The sequence below is a fragment of the Maylandia zebra genome, linkage group LG2 (assembly GCF_041146795.1).
Source record: "Maylandia zebra isolate NMK-2024a linkage group LG2, Mzebra_GT3a, whole genome shotgun sequence".
NCBI classification, from domain to species: domain Eukaryota; kingdom Metazoa; phylum Chordata; class Actinopteri; order Cichliformes; family Cichlidae; genus Maylandia; species Maylandia zebra.
The window spans coordinates 3114184-3126708 of record NC_135168.1 but is presented as its reverse complement, the minus strand read 5'-3'; the positions used below and the strand labels follow the sequence as shown (position 1 = coordinate 3126708).

The following is a 12525-nucleotide window of genomic DNA, read 5'->3' as shown; positions in this document are numbered from 1 at the left end:
AAAGTTTTTTAAATGACTCCTTCGACATGATAGTGTAACCACAGCCTGTGTCTACTTCAAATGTCACATTCTGTCCATTTACTTTTAGCTTCTGTCTGATGGGTTCTTCCCTTGGGATGCTAATCTCCTCATGCACATTATACATAGTCACACTTGCCTTTATGTGGTGCATTTCAGCTCCTTCTTCCTCACTCTCCACATTCTCCTCTTCCAAGAAATGGGCTTGTTTACCTTGTCTGCCACGCCCTCCTTTTTGTTCCATTTTCATTCAGCAAACCCTTTTTATGTGTCCCACCTTTCCACAGTTGTGGCATTTTTCTGAAACAAACCTGCAGTCCTTGGCCACATGATTTAGTCCTCCACATCTGTAGCACTTCCTGACAACCTGTTGTGACGTCGAGCCGCCGTCCTCCATCTTGTTCACGGCTCCTAATCCTTTAGTGAATCGCGACTGTTCTGTCATGCTCTTCAAATCCACAATGTCTCTGTTAGCAGCCTCCATTGCTTGAGCAAACTTCAGCGCCTTTTCAAATGTTAGCGAATCCTCTGCTAACAATCTGCGCTGTATTCTGTCGTCGCTTATTCCACATACTAAACGATCCCGCAGCATCACCGTCAGGGAGTCACCAAAGTTACAGTCCTGTGCGAGCTTCCTCAGCTCCGCTACATAATCGCCCACACTTTCCTCCGGCCTTCTATTCCGTGTGTTAAACTTCCACCGCTGCACAATTTCACTCGGCTTAGGGTGAAAATGATTGTTCAACAATCCCACCAACTCAGCATAAGAACGATCCCCTGGCTTGACCGGACTGAGTAGGTTCCTAATCAGGGCATAGGTCTGTGCGCCCACGCAACTCAACAGTACCGCTCGCTTCTTCTCCTCCTCCTTAATATCATTCGCCACAAAGAAGTAATCCAAAATCTCACAATATTCCTCCCAGGATTGCAGCTCACTGTCGAACGGTGCCACCGAGCCCAAAGTGGTAGCCATTATTCCACACTGAGGGTTACGCTCCACTTCCCACAGATGCTAGCGCTGTACCACTTGCCAACCTCAGTTCATAAGTCACTTAGCACGGTGTAACTTCACAGCAAAACCTGGCTTTTACCCTCGTCGCCATATGTGATATCCTAAGACCAAGGAACCACGGAGACCATGTTTAGCTCACAGTTGCTTCTTTATTAAGAGAACCGGGGCATGCGCCCCCACAGACTGAAAGCTCCCCAACCACTGTTGCCCCCTGGTGGACAAATCCTTGCCACAACATAACAGCAAATGACACACACGGGGCAAACAAAATGGCTGCCATAACCAACTAATACAAAACAACTAAACAAACGTGAAACACCGCCCCCTAGAGAAGCATGTGGTTTCATCCAGTTAGGCTGCCAGTGGTACTTCAGCTCAACAGCAATAAGGGAATACGTAGTTTATTCCAAGAAGATATCGTCTCTCTCCCATATATAATATCTTATTGGAACCGATTTGTTCCAGATATCAAGTGGAAGACAGTCTGGATGGTCCCCCATAAATATTTGATTGTAAATAAGGTGAAAGAAGTCTCATTTAAAATTCTACATAAATGTTATCCAGCCAGTCACTACATGGTCAAATTTAAAAGGGACATAAATACTAATTGTACTTTCTGTGGGGATCATCCAGAAACTGTGACACATCTTTTTTGGTACTGTTCTTTTACACAGAGATTCTGGAAGGAATTTAGCAGCTTTGTTATTGTCCATATTTTAAGGGAGTTTTCTTTACGATGGGAAAATGTTTTATTCTGTTTCTTTAAGTTCCCCAAGAAGTATGAGAAATGTTTTTTTATGATAAATTTGTTAATACTTTTAGCTAAATTTTTTATCCATAAATGTAAGTTTACTAACAAAACACCATATTTCTGTCATTATTTTAAGGATGTGCACATGCACATACAATCAATATCAGACTGCACCAACAAAAAGGCTCAAAACAATATATGTATGTGAATTTTTGCGTGTATTCTTATAATTGTTACCTTTTTCTTTTACCCCTGGCTTTGTGTGTTCATGTTCTGTTGTTTTGTATACTTCATCTGTTCGTATGTTGTATACTCATTGTTTGTTAAATAAAGTTTAAAACAAAAACTTCAGCTCTTCCAGCCCTTTGCCAGACAGAAGAAACCAAACCCCAAAGAAAGATGTATTAATATAACATAAAACACAACTTTGACCATATAAACACTGGAAGGTGTGATGGAAGAATAAATACATTTAATAAAGAAACAATATTGAACAATAAGTAGAATACATTTAAAGTAGTGACTGCAAAGTAAACTAAAGTGAATCAACTGGTGGTGAAGTGTGGAGCTTACCATGTGTGGCTTGCCATCACACACCCCATTACGTTCCCTTCTTAATGTTGGTGAATTTCAACAAATTAAGTCTTTATAAGAATGTGACTTTGTTTTCAACTGTAACCCTTGTTATCCGACAATAAAAAGGGTAGTCTAATTTTCCTTTGAAACCTTGCCAGTTGCCGTGTGAAAGAAATTTTCAAGCAAATAGTATTGAAAAAAGATAAATTTAGCAGCTTTCCACATCAAAAGGCGTTCTCTACTTTTTGCTAGTTTGACACAAGACGCAGTTGAACACAGCAATAATTCTTAGAAAGTAAAACCACTTTGCCACATCTGAGAGCTTTATCAGAGAGCGCTGCGAAATGGAAGAGTCCACGATGTAAGAGCCGAGAGACGGCAACAAGTTATTTTAGTCCCGGGTTAGTCTCTGGTGTAAATAAATCAAGCTCAATCTCATTACGTTCACATAAATCCTAGTTTGAATAGTAGGTTAGATTTGGCAGGTATTTCATGTCCTGACACAACCCAAAAGGCTGGTTTGTGTTTCCAGCTGGAACTTAACCTGCTTACCCAACAAACTTAATATTGTGAAGGACATTTATTGCAAAAAATGAACAAAAACCTGTCAGTGGATGTAGTGTTAATATTACTCATGAATTGAAAGTGGTGGATTAGCACAGTGTTTAAGCAGTAACCACTTTTACCTTACCGTTAGCTCCTTTTCATTTATCAGGTTCTTAGTATGACTTTACCTTTCTATGTGGTGGCTGCATGTTTGGAAGCTGTTACTGTCAGTTTGTTTCAGCTGTGGTGCATTCTCACTTCCTTTTTAGTTTCACTAATGCACATGTGCAACTCGCTCTCTCTCTGTGATTGAAAGCCTATAGAGGGAAGCAGAATCCAGTGCACAGGCTGGTTTTTCTTACCTATCCCTCCTCTGTTCCACATCGAGGAAAGCACTTTGATAACTGAAGAATAAAGTTGTCATCAGCATCAACCCGTCTCTTCAGTGCTGTACATACAGCATGGTCAGTATTACGTTTCGTGCCAGAAAACATAAAACTCTGTATTGTAAGTTATGTTTTCAAAGAATATTGATTTTCTATAGAAAGGTGGCTGCAGCAGTGTTTGTTTGGTGCTGTGTTTGTAAACGGATAAAAGGATTTCTGATCAGGAAGAGAGCTGGTGGGATATTTGCATGCCATAGAAGAATACGAGAGCTCAGGCAGAGCTGTGTCATTGCAGCATGAAAGCAAAAAAATTGTTGTGTAGAGAAAATCACGAGTACAATCAGCATTATGTTCTCAAACCAAATGGCATATTTGAAAACAAAAAAACAATCGGTAACAGGTAAACATTTTTAATTTGCACTTTAATAAATAAATAATAAATAATATAAATAGAAAGCAACATTAGAACATATCTGAAAACAGGTCAGCATCAGTAAGTTAAATTCCACAAAAGAACTGCTGTCATACTGAGATAGTGTCTGATTTACTCACTGACAGATTAAATAGATTATTTATGAGGCACAGGGACCTACAGGGCACTTAAGATGACTTTTCTTTTGTTGAGAACTTATACAGTGGTCCATTATTTCCCAAACTACAGAGCAAACTTAAATATGCGGCCAGTCTCTACCATAGGAAAAGTGTATCAAAGGAAAGTGTAAACAATAGTATTTTTCTGTGAAAAAGTAGTTGAACACAATTTCATATAAGCTAACATCAAATGTTGCAGCAAATCACTTTAACCAGACTTTCCATGAACACAAAGGATTCAGAATGAATCTGGATGCCAGTTGTATTGCGACAGAAGAATCAGGTGGTAAATTTCGCTGTTTTTCAGCAACTGTTGTAACACTGAAACAGCGTTTCCAGTTTCTCATGAAACTTTTTTGGTTCGATTGATTGATTCGGTTCTGTCTGCACACACCCAGACGTCACGATACTCTAAAGGAAAACACATTAACAGAGATTAATGTTAAAAAGTGACATGAATGATTTTAGGTTCAACATAAATGAACAGTCATGATCGCTTACCTGAGAGGAACGTTTCAGGCGCTCTGACAGCTTTGAGATGAGTGAGTTTGTACAGTTGAGTAACTTGATGCCCTCGATAAAATACTGAATGGAAGAGTTCTTTCCAGAGAAACACAGGAACATTAGTACAAACGTTGGGAATCCTACTTGTAAGTAGCTGTAAGTATCCTACTTATGCTGTTTAACTCCCAGAATGTAGCAGGTTTAGTCCTGCATGTTATAACATAGTAAGTACGTCAGAATGTCAGTTTACACAGACATTCGTTAGAAATTTGATTAAAATGGTTTAAACCCCCAGACTGAATTTAAAAGTGAACAGTAAATCTCTAACATCCCCCATTTTCTCAATTTAACACTTGTACCACAATTATACTTGATTTTTGAAAGCATGCCTCAATTTATACCCTAATGGGAACTATAACTGAGAAACATAAACATCATATTTGAACTAGTTATGAGACCACACACAGGATAGTGTTTTCTGTGGTCACAAAGCAACAGAGCTGAGCCCTGTTGCTACAACACAGCGGCGACAGGACTTTTTAAATGACGAATGTACTTGTGACAATGACAATAAAGAATATTCATATTCATTCATTCAATGCAGTTCATGAAGCAGCTTTCATGCCCAGTTGTGTCCTAACAAAGTATAAATCCAAGAGTAAGCACTTTTAAAGGATCTTTGTGCTCGTTTTCATTACATGTCTCCCTATCCTACATCTACATGCACCCCTTTTAAAACCTCTCATGATTGAAAATTACGGCACTTGGTAATGATAACTCCGACTTACCGATTGTGCTACGGAGATGTTTAACTGCTGAGAAAACACAGTGAGAAAACAGAGATGAGCCATCATATTCTTGAATCAGTAAACCAGCATTTGTCCTTGTGCTGTTGTTCAGTACGAGGACAAATGCAAGAGTTACAACTTGTTTTACTTGTTTCAACTACTGACAAGAAGGAAAGTGGATGGGTGCACTTTATAAGGATGTGTTTCTGTATGTATGTAAAAAAAGAGATGAATTAGAAAGCAAGCATCCTCCAGTCAACAAAGCTGCACATGAATAGCTGAAATTAGTTCAGATGAGATAAGAGGGAAGCAAAGAGGAAGTGGTAAAGATGCAGAATAGAGCACGCATGATAGAAAATGCATTTGTGAACGTTTTTGAACATTTTTTGGTGACAGTCAAAAAAGCATTATCAGTCTGTTTGCTTATTGTATATCACATTTAACCTCGTGTGAATTATAATTTTATATTCTGTTGTTTTTTTTAGAAATGATTTATGAATGCAAGCTGTGTTGTTAGTGCAATCTCTTCCCTCCTGTTATATAACAATCACAGTCACAGAATGAAAGCACGGGAAATAAAAACGCCACCGCTAATGACCAGCGTTAGAACAGAATTTGTTGTGCACTGAAATACTTACTACTCATGGTTCAGTATCATTACTCATATGTTTTCTCACAAGTGCAAGAGCAGTGTAATTATATAAATATATAATGAATGGAAATAATGTAGGAAGCAGGAATACAGATAGACATTGTTCAGAAAGAAAGAAAGCAGAGGCCGCTGAGGGCTAACAGGCTCATGAATTTGAACTCCAATCAATTAAAATGACAGAGAAGTTGGTGAGAAAAGTCATAAGTTCAAGCAACACAAGGTGTCAAATGGGAAAAAATAAATTGTAGGCTTACAGTTTTGCTGGACTTGTCAGAACACTCCTGTCAAAAGGAGAAACAGAGTTGAAGCAAAAGCAGTAACAGACAACCTAAATGTCAAATAGATGCCAAGCAGCAACATCGGCTACTTTATCAGCTATCTATTCCGCACTTCACCCACACAAAGTCAGCAGTTTTCTTGTAGCTTACATGAGAATGGTGCAGGTGAATCCCTGAGAAGAGGCTTTTGATTCACCAATTCAAAGTTTTACCCCTGACATACTGAAACCCTACGTTACACGTCTATATAACAACCTAAAACCTAAACGAAAAGAGAAACACTTTGGATAACAAAGTATGTAATCAGATAAAGCAGACAGGACACAATAACATCTGACTGCTTTTTAAAAGATGGTTTTGTGCATAATTTTGTTGAATTTCTTTATAGTTCTAAGTACCACCACATAAAAAGAATCACAATACAATTTTTCACTCACTGGTTGGTCAGCTTACCTTCAGAGCATTAAGCTCTGTTTTGGTCGATAGTACCGATGGTGCTGATGCACAATTATTGGTAGCAGGAGCTGAAAAGGATGAAATGACAAAAAGAGCCAGAAGCATTGGGAGCAGCATCCATGAAGAGGTGGAGGTAGAGGATCCAGTCATGATGACAATAATAGATATAGACCTGAGAGCTTACGCTGAAATATTCTTTTAGATTTTCAGTCAATATTTTAATTCAAATAATTGAATAACAGGCTGTATTTTCAAGCTCAGATTCGGTCCCTGCAAAGGTACTGTTAACTGTTTATACAGCTTTATCAGTTTTCGTCCCAAGTGTTGTTGCATGAACCTTCTACTGAGTTTGTGGATAGGTGATAGCTTGCCACCTTTTTAATACACCGGGTCGACACATTTCCAAACTTTGGGGAATCCCTACTTGTGTGTCCATTAGGTGATGCTCCCACACAGGATGTCCTTAGTCAATAGGACCCTGACATGGTGGCAAGACTGATACAGCATGTTTGTGCTCATGCTAGCCACATATCAGTGAGATCTCACTACTTATGACTGTCGCGGCATTTCCTCACCTCTGTGAAGAGCTGGCCGTCACTGTACAGAGGAAAATAAGTCAGATACTTTCTCTTTTGTAGTTTGGTGGCTGTGCACTGAAATCAGGTTTTATCCAGCCAGCAGCTCTGAGACTTGGTGTCAACTTGGTGAAACAGGTAACAATGTAGCACGATGGTAGAACTTGGAGAAAATTTAATTTGATTGTATTTATACAGCTCCAAATCACAACAAGTTCATCATATTGTAATGATAATAATGTCGTTTATTGATCCCCATGGGAAAATTACTCTCTCTGCAATTGAACCATTCTCTCAGTGAAGCAGTGGGCAGCCTCTAAGCAGGCACTGTAAAGTGCTTTGAGTGCTCAGAAGAGTAGTAAAGCACTATATAACAACCAGTCCATTTACCATTTAGCAGTAAATGCATGTAAATGTCACTTTCCAGTGATTATTTTCATGTTGACTTGTAATAAAATATCTCTGCTGTTACTGCAGTTGTAACTTTGCATACATTTCATCTTTTGGAGCATGAGAAGGACACAGTGGACTTTACAGTTCTGTGTAGCATAGCAGAGAAAACAAAAGACATGCATAGATTCATGCTTTTGTCTAGTTGGCTAAGAATCTTACAATAATAGTATTTTTGTGGGCTAAGTGAATGAGCAGTTGTATTATTTTGTTGGCCATTATATGCACAATGCCAGTTACAGAGGTTGGGGACCGCTGCTCCAGACCATGCACCTGAACATATAAAAGTGATGAGCACCACTTTCATTGAATTTTGAGTGTTTTAATCAACCTTGTTACACCTGTGGGAATCCACTCACTCGCTTACTGACTGAATTTGGTGGCAAAAAAATGTTTTTGTGCTAATTTAAGAGCAGTTAAATCACACCGGTCCATCTTAACCAGGAACACTAAAGTAAGGGGCGGGAGGTGAACACAACCGGAGGGCTAATCTGTGCTTCTCTTTTTACTGTGTGAGAAAAGGGTGATGGAGAACACAGTGTAGTGGAAGAATGGGTGAAACTGAAGACTTACGGAGCTCAAGGCCGGAGCTGAACAACAACACCCTGATAACGACTGTGTTGAGTCTGTTCCTTCCCATTCCCTGCAAGGCCACCTGGGTTGGCTGGAAGACTGTTTACTTAGCCTGGCAGGGCGAAGGACACTGTCTCAGCTGAGCTATGGACACGCACACACATACATATACTGATAAGCACTCACTGACGCATCACCCTCCCTACCCCGGATCCAACGCTTACCTCCCCTCTGATGTGGACATCGGGTCAGCTGGAGGCGCAGTCGAAGATTGCAGCGGTGCCAGATCAGATGTACACACTGGAACTCTTTGCCATGCTGCTGTCTGTGTTTATTGTGCTATGGTGTGTTGATATCTATGCATTCCTGTATTATCCTTCTGTGTTACGTATTTCCATGTTTTTTTCCTCGCTACCGAGCCTGACCTGTCTCCCCAATGTGATGTTTGTATTGTATGTACGGTCAGCAAGGTCTGTCATCTCGGTTGTGGGCAAAAGACCTGCAGCTGACAAATAAAAGCTATCTCTCACAGGCTAGCAGTCTTGGCACAAGCAGCGAAAGCAGATATGAGGAGATGTGTGGAGATGAGAAATGAAATGAGAAGAAAAATTCTCCCTTGTTTTCTTGTGAACCTATAAACATACTGAAAAATTATGCAAGTAACTGACATTTGTTTGTTATAGAAATCTGCAACCTGCTGTTGTTTAGTAAGATAAAATGTGTCAGACAAAGTTGGATGAACAAATATTAATTTTCATGTAATTACTTGTGCTTTTGGAAACTGTAAAGTTTGACCTTTTATTATGGAAATAAATGTTGGCATTTAATAAAAGTCAAATTCACCCAAGAAAAGCTTAATAATCTTTCATGTTGTGTTCGGGTCCAATTTGACTGATTTACAACTTAAAACACTCATAAATATTGTGTTTTACATCTGATTGCCTCAAGGCCTTCTGACATCCTCCAGACCAGCGGTCTCCAACCTTTTTTTGCGCCACGGACCCGTTTATGCCCGACAATATTTTCACGGACCGGCCTTTAAGGTGTCGCAGATAAATACAACAAAATAAAACTAGTACCAGTACTGAAAAACAGAAAATTTATTCATAACACACGTGAAAAGACCCAGGAAAACAGAGTTAACGATAAAAACGATAACAAAATAACGCTGGAAACCGATAAAAACCCTGAAAACCAGACATTTCACACCTGAGCCTCAACTCTCGCGGCCCGGTACCAAACGACCCACGGACCGGTACCGGTCCGAGGCCCGGGGGTTGGGGACCGCTGCTCCAGACCATGCACCTGAACATATAAAAGTGATGAGCACCTCTTTCATTGAATTTTGAGTGTTTTAATCAACCTTGTTACACCTGTGGGAATCCACTCACTCGCTTACTGACTGAATTTGGTGGCAAAAAATGTTTTTGTGCTAATTTAAGAGCAGTTAAATCACACCGGTCCATCTTAACCAGGAACACTAAAGTAAGGGGCGGGAGGTGAACACAACCGGAGGGCGAATCTGTGCTTCTCTTTTTACTGTGTGAGAAAAGGGTGATGGAGAACACAGTGTAGTGGAAGAATGGGTGAAACTGAAGACTCGGACTTACTTAACATTCTCTTATTAACTGAAATTAAAATCAAGCCTTTCAGAACCTTAACTCTGTGTTTTATGTGACAGAAAGAAATTAAGGCAAACATCTCTAATTTGCACGTCTTCACCCGAGCCATGCAAATGATCAGTTCTGAATTTTGATCAGATTCTGGAACAGCATTCATTATGATTTTGGTAGAAGAACATTACATCAGGAACTGAAAACAAGCAGTACATGACCAAGTTTTCAGAGTTCACTAGAAGTGTTCAATACAAAGTGTATTTCACCCAGCTGCAGTGAAGGGTTGCTGCTGTGGTGAAGACAGATATTAGTAAAGTGTCAAGATTAGCTTTATGAACCATCCCCATCCTTGCATTTTGAAACTAGACACTCTGTTCGGCTTACCATTTACCAGTCACATCAGCTTTTGACATATCATGCCTTTTGAACATGTTAAAGTAGTTAAAATATGAAATAAACACAAGAGAATAAATGATCCTATTAAAATAAATACTAAATGAACATTGACGTTTTTGTAAAAACAAGTTTTGAGGAGTGATTTAAAAGCAGACAGCTTGCTAACTGCAGCTGCTCCATCCCTTTTGCATTGAGGCGGGCTGTGGGAAGAGTTAGGAGAGGTGGGGTTAGGTTAAAGTAATAAATAAAAGTTTAAATGAGTTTGGTATCTTAAACTGATTTAAACTGGTTTGGTATCTGGTGGCCAATGTAGTGGAGCAAGGGTAGGAGGGATATGCAGTCTCTGATAAAGGTTTTGAAAAGACTGGAGGGGAAATATTCCTCTTCCATACTGGTCGATTGCTTGTCATCTTTATTTTAGTCATTAGACACCATCTTGCTCAATTATTCCATTACATTCCCCTGGAATTACCGACCAAGACACTTTGTTAATGTTGGTGGCAATGTGGGTGCAAACCTCACACAGAATTCCACTGATGAAGTAAAATGATAACAACGTGGCTTTGTTTCCTCTGCAAAACTAATTTTGCTTTGAAGGTTTTCAAGCAGCCGTGTGAAAGAAAAAGAGAACAAAAAGTTAAAAGATCATTTTTTTAAAAGAGGTATCGTGACAAACAAAACAAAATCTAGCACATTTTCGCACTAAAAGCCTAACATATCGTTCGTTTGTGACACAGACGAACTCAGCAGCGATTCTTAGAAAGTAAAACCACCTCGCCACATCTGAGAATTGCTGCTTTATCAGAGGGATACGAAATGGAAGAGTTCAGGAAGTTAGGGCGCACAGAGGTGCACGTCGCTTTGGTGTCAAGCTAGTCTCCAGTATAAATGAATTAAACTTAATTTTATACCCATAAATCTCCATTTGAACTGGTCTGTGTTATGTAATTCATTTTGCTTTGCTAGATGACCTCATACGCCTTTGTTAAAAAACAAAACTAATTACAAAAAAGAAGCAGACACCTTTTCATCTTTCTTTCAACAACATGTTATAAAAAGGGTTGTGAAGTAACGTTTTGTGTATCTACAACATTTTGTGGTGTGATGTTGGCCCGCCCTTTGCAGCTATAACAGCTTCCTCTGGCAAGACCTTCCACGAGGTGCAGCTGCGTGTTTATGGACCATGCCGGCCTGACAGGTCTTTAACACGGCAGTATCGCTTTACCCAGCTGTGCTAGCTAATTATAGGTCACTCTCCAACCTCTCTTTATTTTCAAAGATTCTTAAAATATCAGGTTTATTTGGTTTATTTAAAGCAGGGGTCTCAAGCTTAAATGAGCTGTGGGCCACTGCTATCACTGTCGTCTCCTGTGAGGGCCACTTCAGTGTTCAAGTAGCACAAAAAAACAAGCAAACAAACAAATGAGAAAGCACAAACATTTCCAAAATTCTAATGTTTTGTTGTATTTTTAAAATTTCAAATTTTGTATAACAAGACAAATTTTTTCCTCTCACTCTTAACTAACTGAAGCCTTTCATTAAACTACCAGTTAAACACTTTTTCTGTCCGGACCCGTGGCAGCACCTCTGCTATAATTTTGTTCCTATTTGTTGAAATTTAATGCAGACATAAGTGTACACATTAGTTTTTGACTGCTCACACGTGTGTACTCTCTGCTGCACATATTAAACCATTTTGTGCTTTTAAAAAAACGTATTTTAACATTGCACTCAGCAACGAACAGAACAAGTAACTTCAAGGGTCAAACTGCGTTGTATTTATTCACGTCAATATATGGGGTCACAAGTATGGGTGGCGTGGGCCACAAGTGGCCCCCGGGCCACGAGTTTGAGACCCCTGATTCAAATCATCACAGCGACAGTGATTCGGAAATCAGAGACTTTTAATATTAGGCTTCAAGCTTTCCCTTCTAATAAAGCATATAGTTAGGCCTGGATCAGGTGACCCTGTCACGCTGCACAGGCCTCGGCTGCTGGGGATTCCCATGATGCATTGAGCATTTCTTCTTCTCTTCGTTAGTAAAGAGTTGTGAACAAATGCATTTACTGAGACTTTAAAGACAAACTTCAGCTCTCAGCTTTACTTATTGCTTTTGCAATAGGAGTTGGGAAATTCAAATACAATTTCCATAACTGAACTTGTTTTTGCTTTTTTGTGATTTTAATAAATAAATCACCCTGTCTAATGTTTCTTTAACTTTATGGATGTTTTCTTCTTTCGGGACTTGATGAGCACTTGGGCCATATTTTTATACATTTACAGCAGTTGTTGTACTCGTAGATGTGACAATGAGTTTTGTTTCTGATTCACCAAAAGTCACGTTTTCTAATGTTTT

The 12525-nt window shown here is 39.4% G+C and overlaps 1 long non-coding RNA gene across 1 annotated transcript; it reads right to left on the bottom strand.

Moving 5' to 3' along the window:
* Positions 1–3694: 3694 nt before the first annotated feature.
* Positions 3695–5302, bottom strand: LOC143413450 (uncharacterized). The gene is made up of 3 exons (XR_013094050.1): positions 5173–5302; positions 4382–4480; positions 3695–4291 (listed from the first exon to the last, which is right to left on the bottom strand). It is a non-coding gene; the product is annotated as an uncharacterized LOC143413450 (long non-coding RNA).
* Between the last annotated feature and the right edge of the window lie 7223 nt (positions 5303–12525).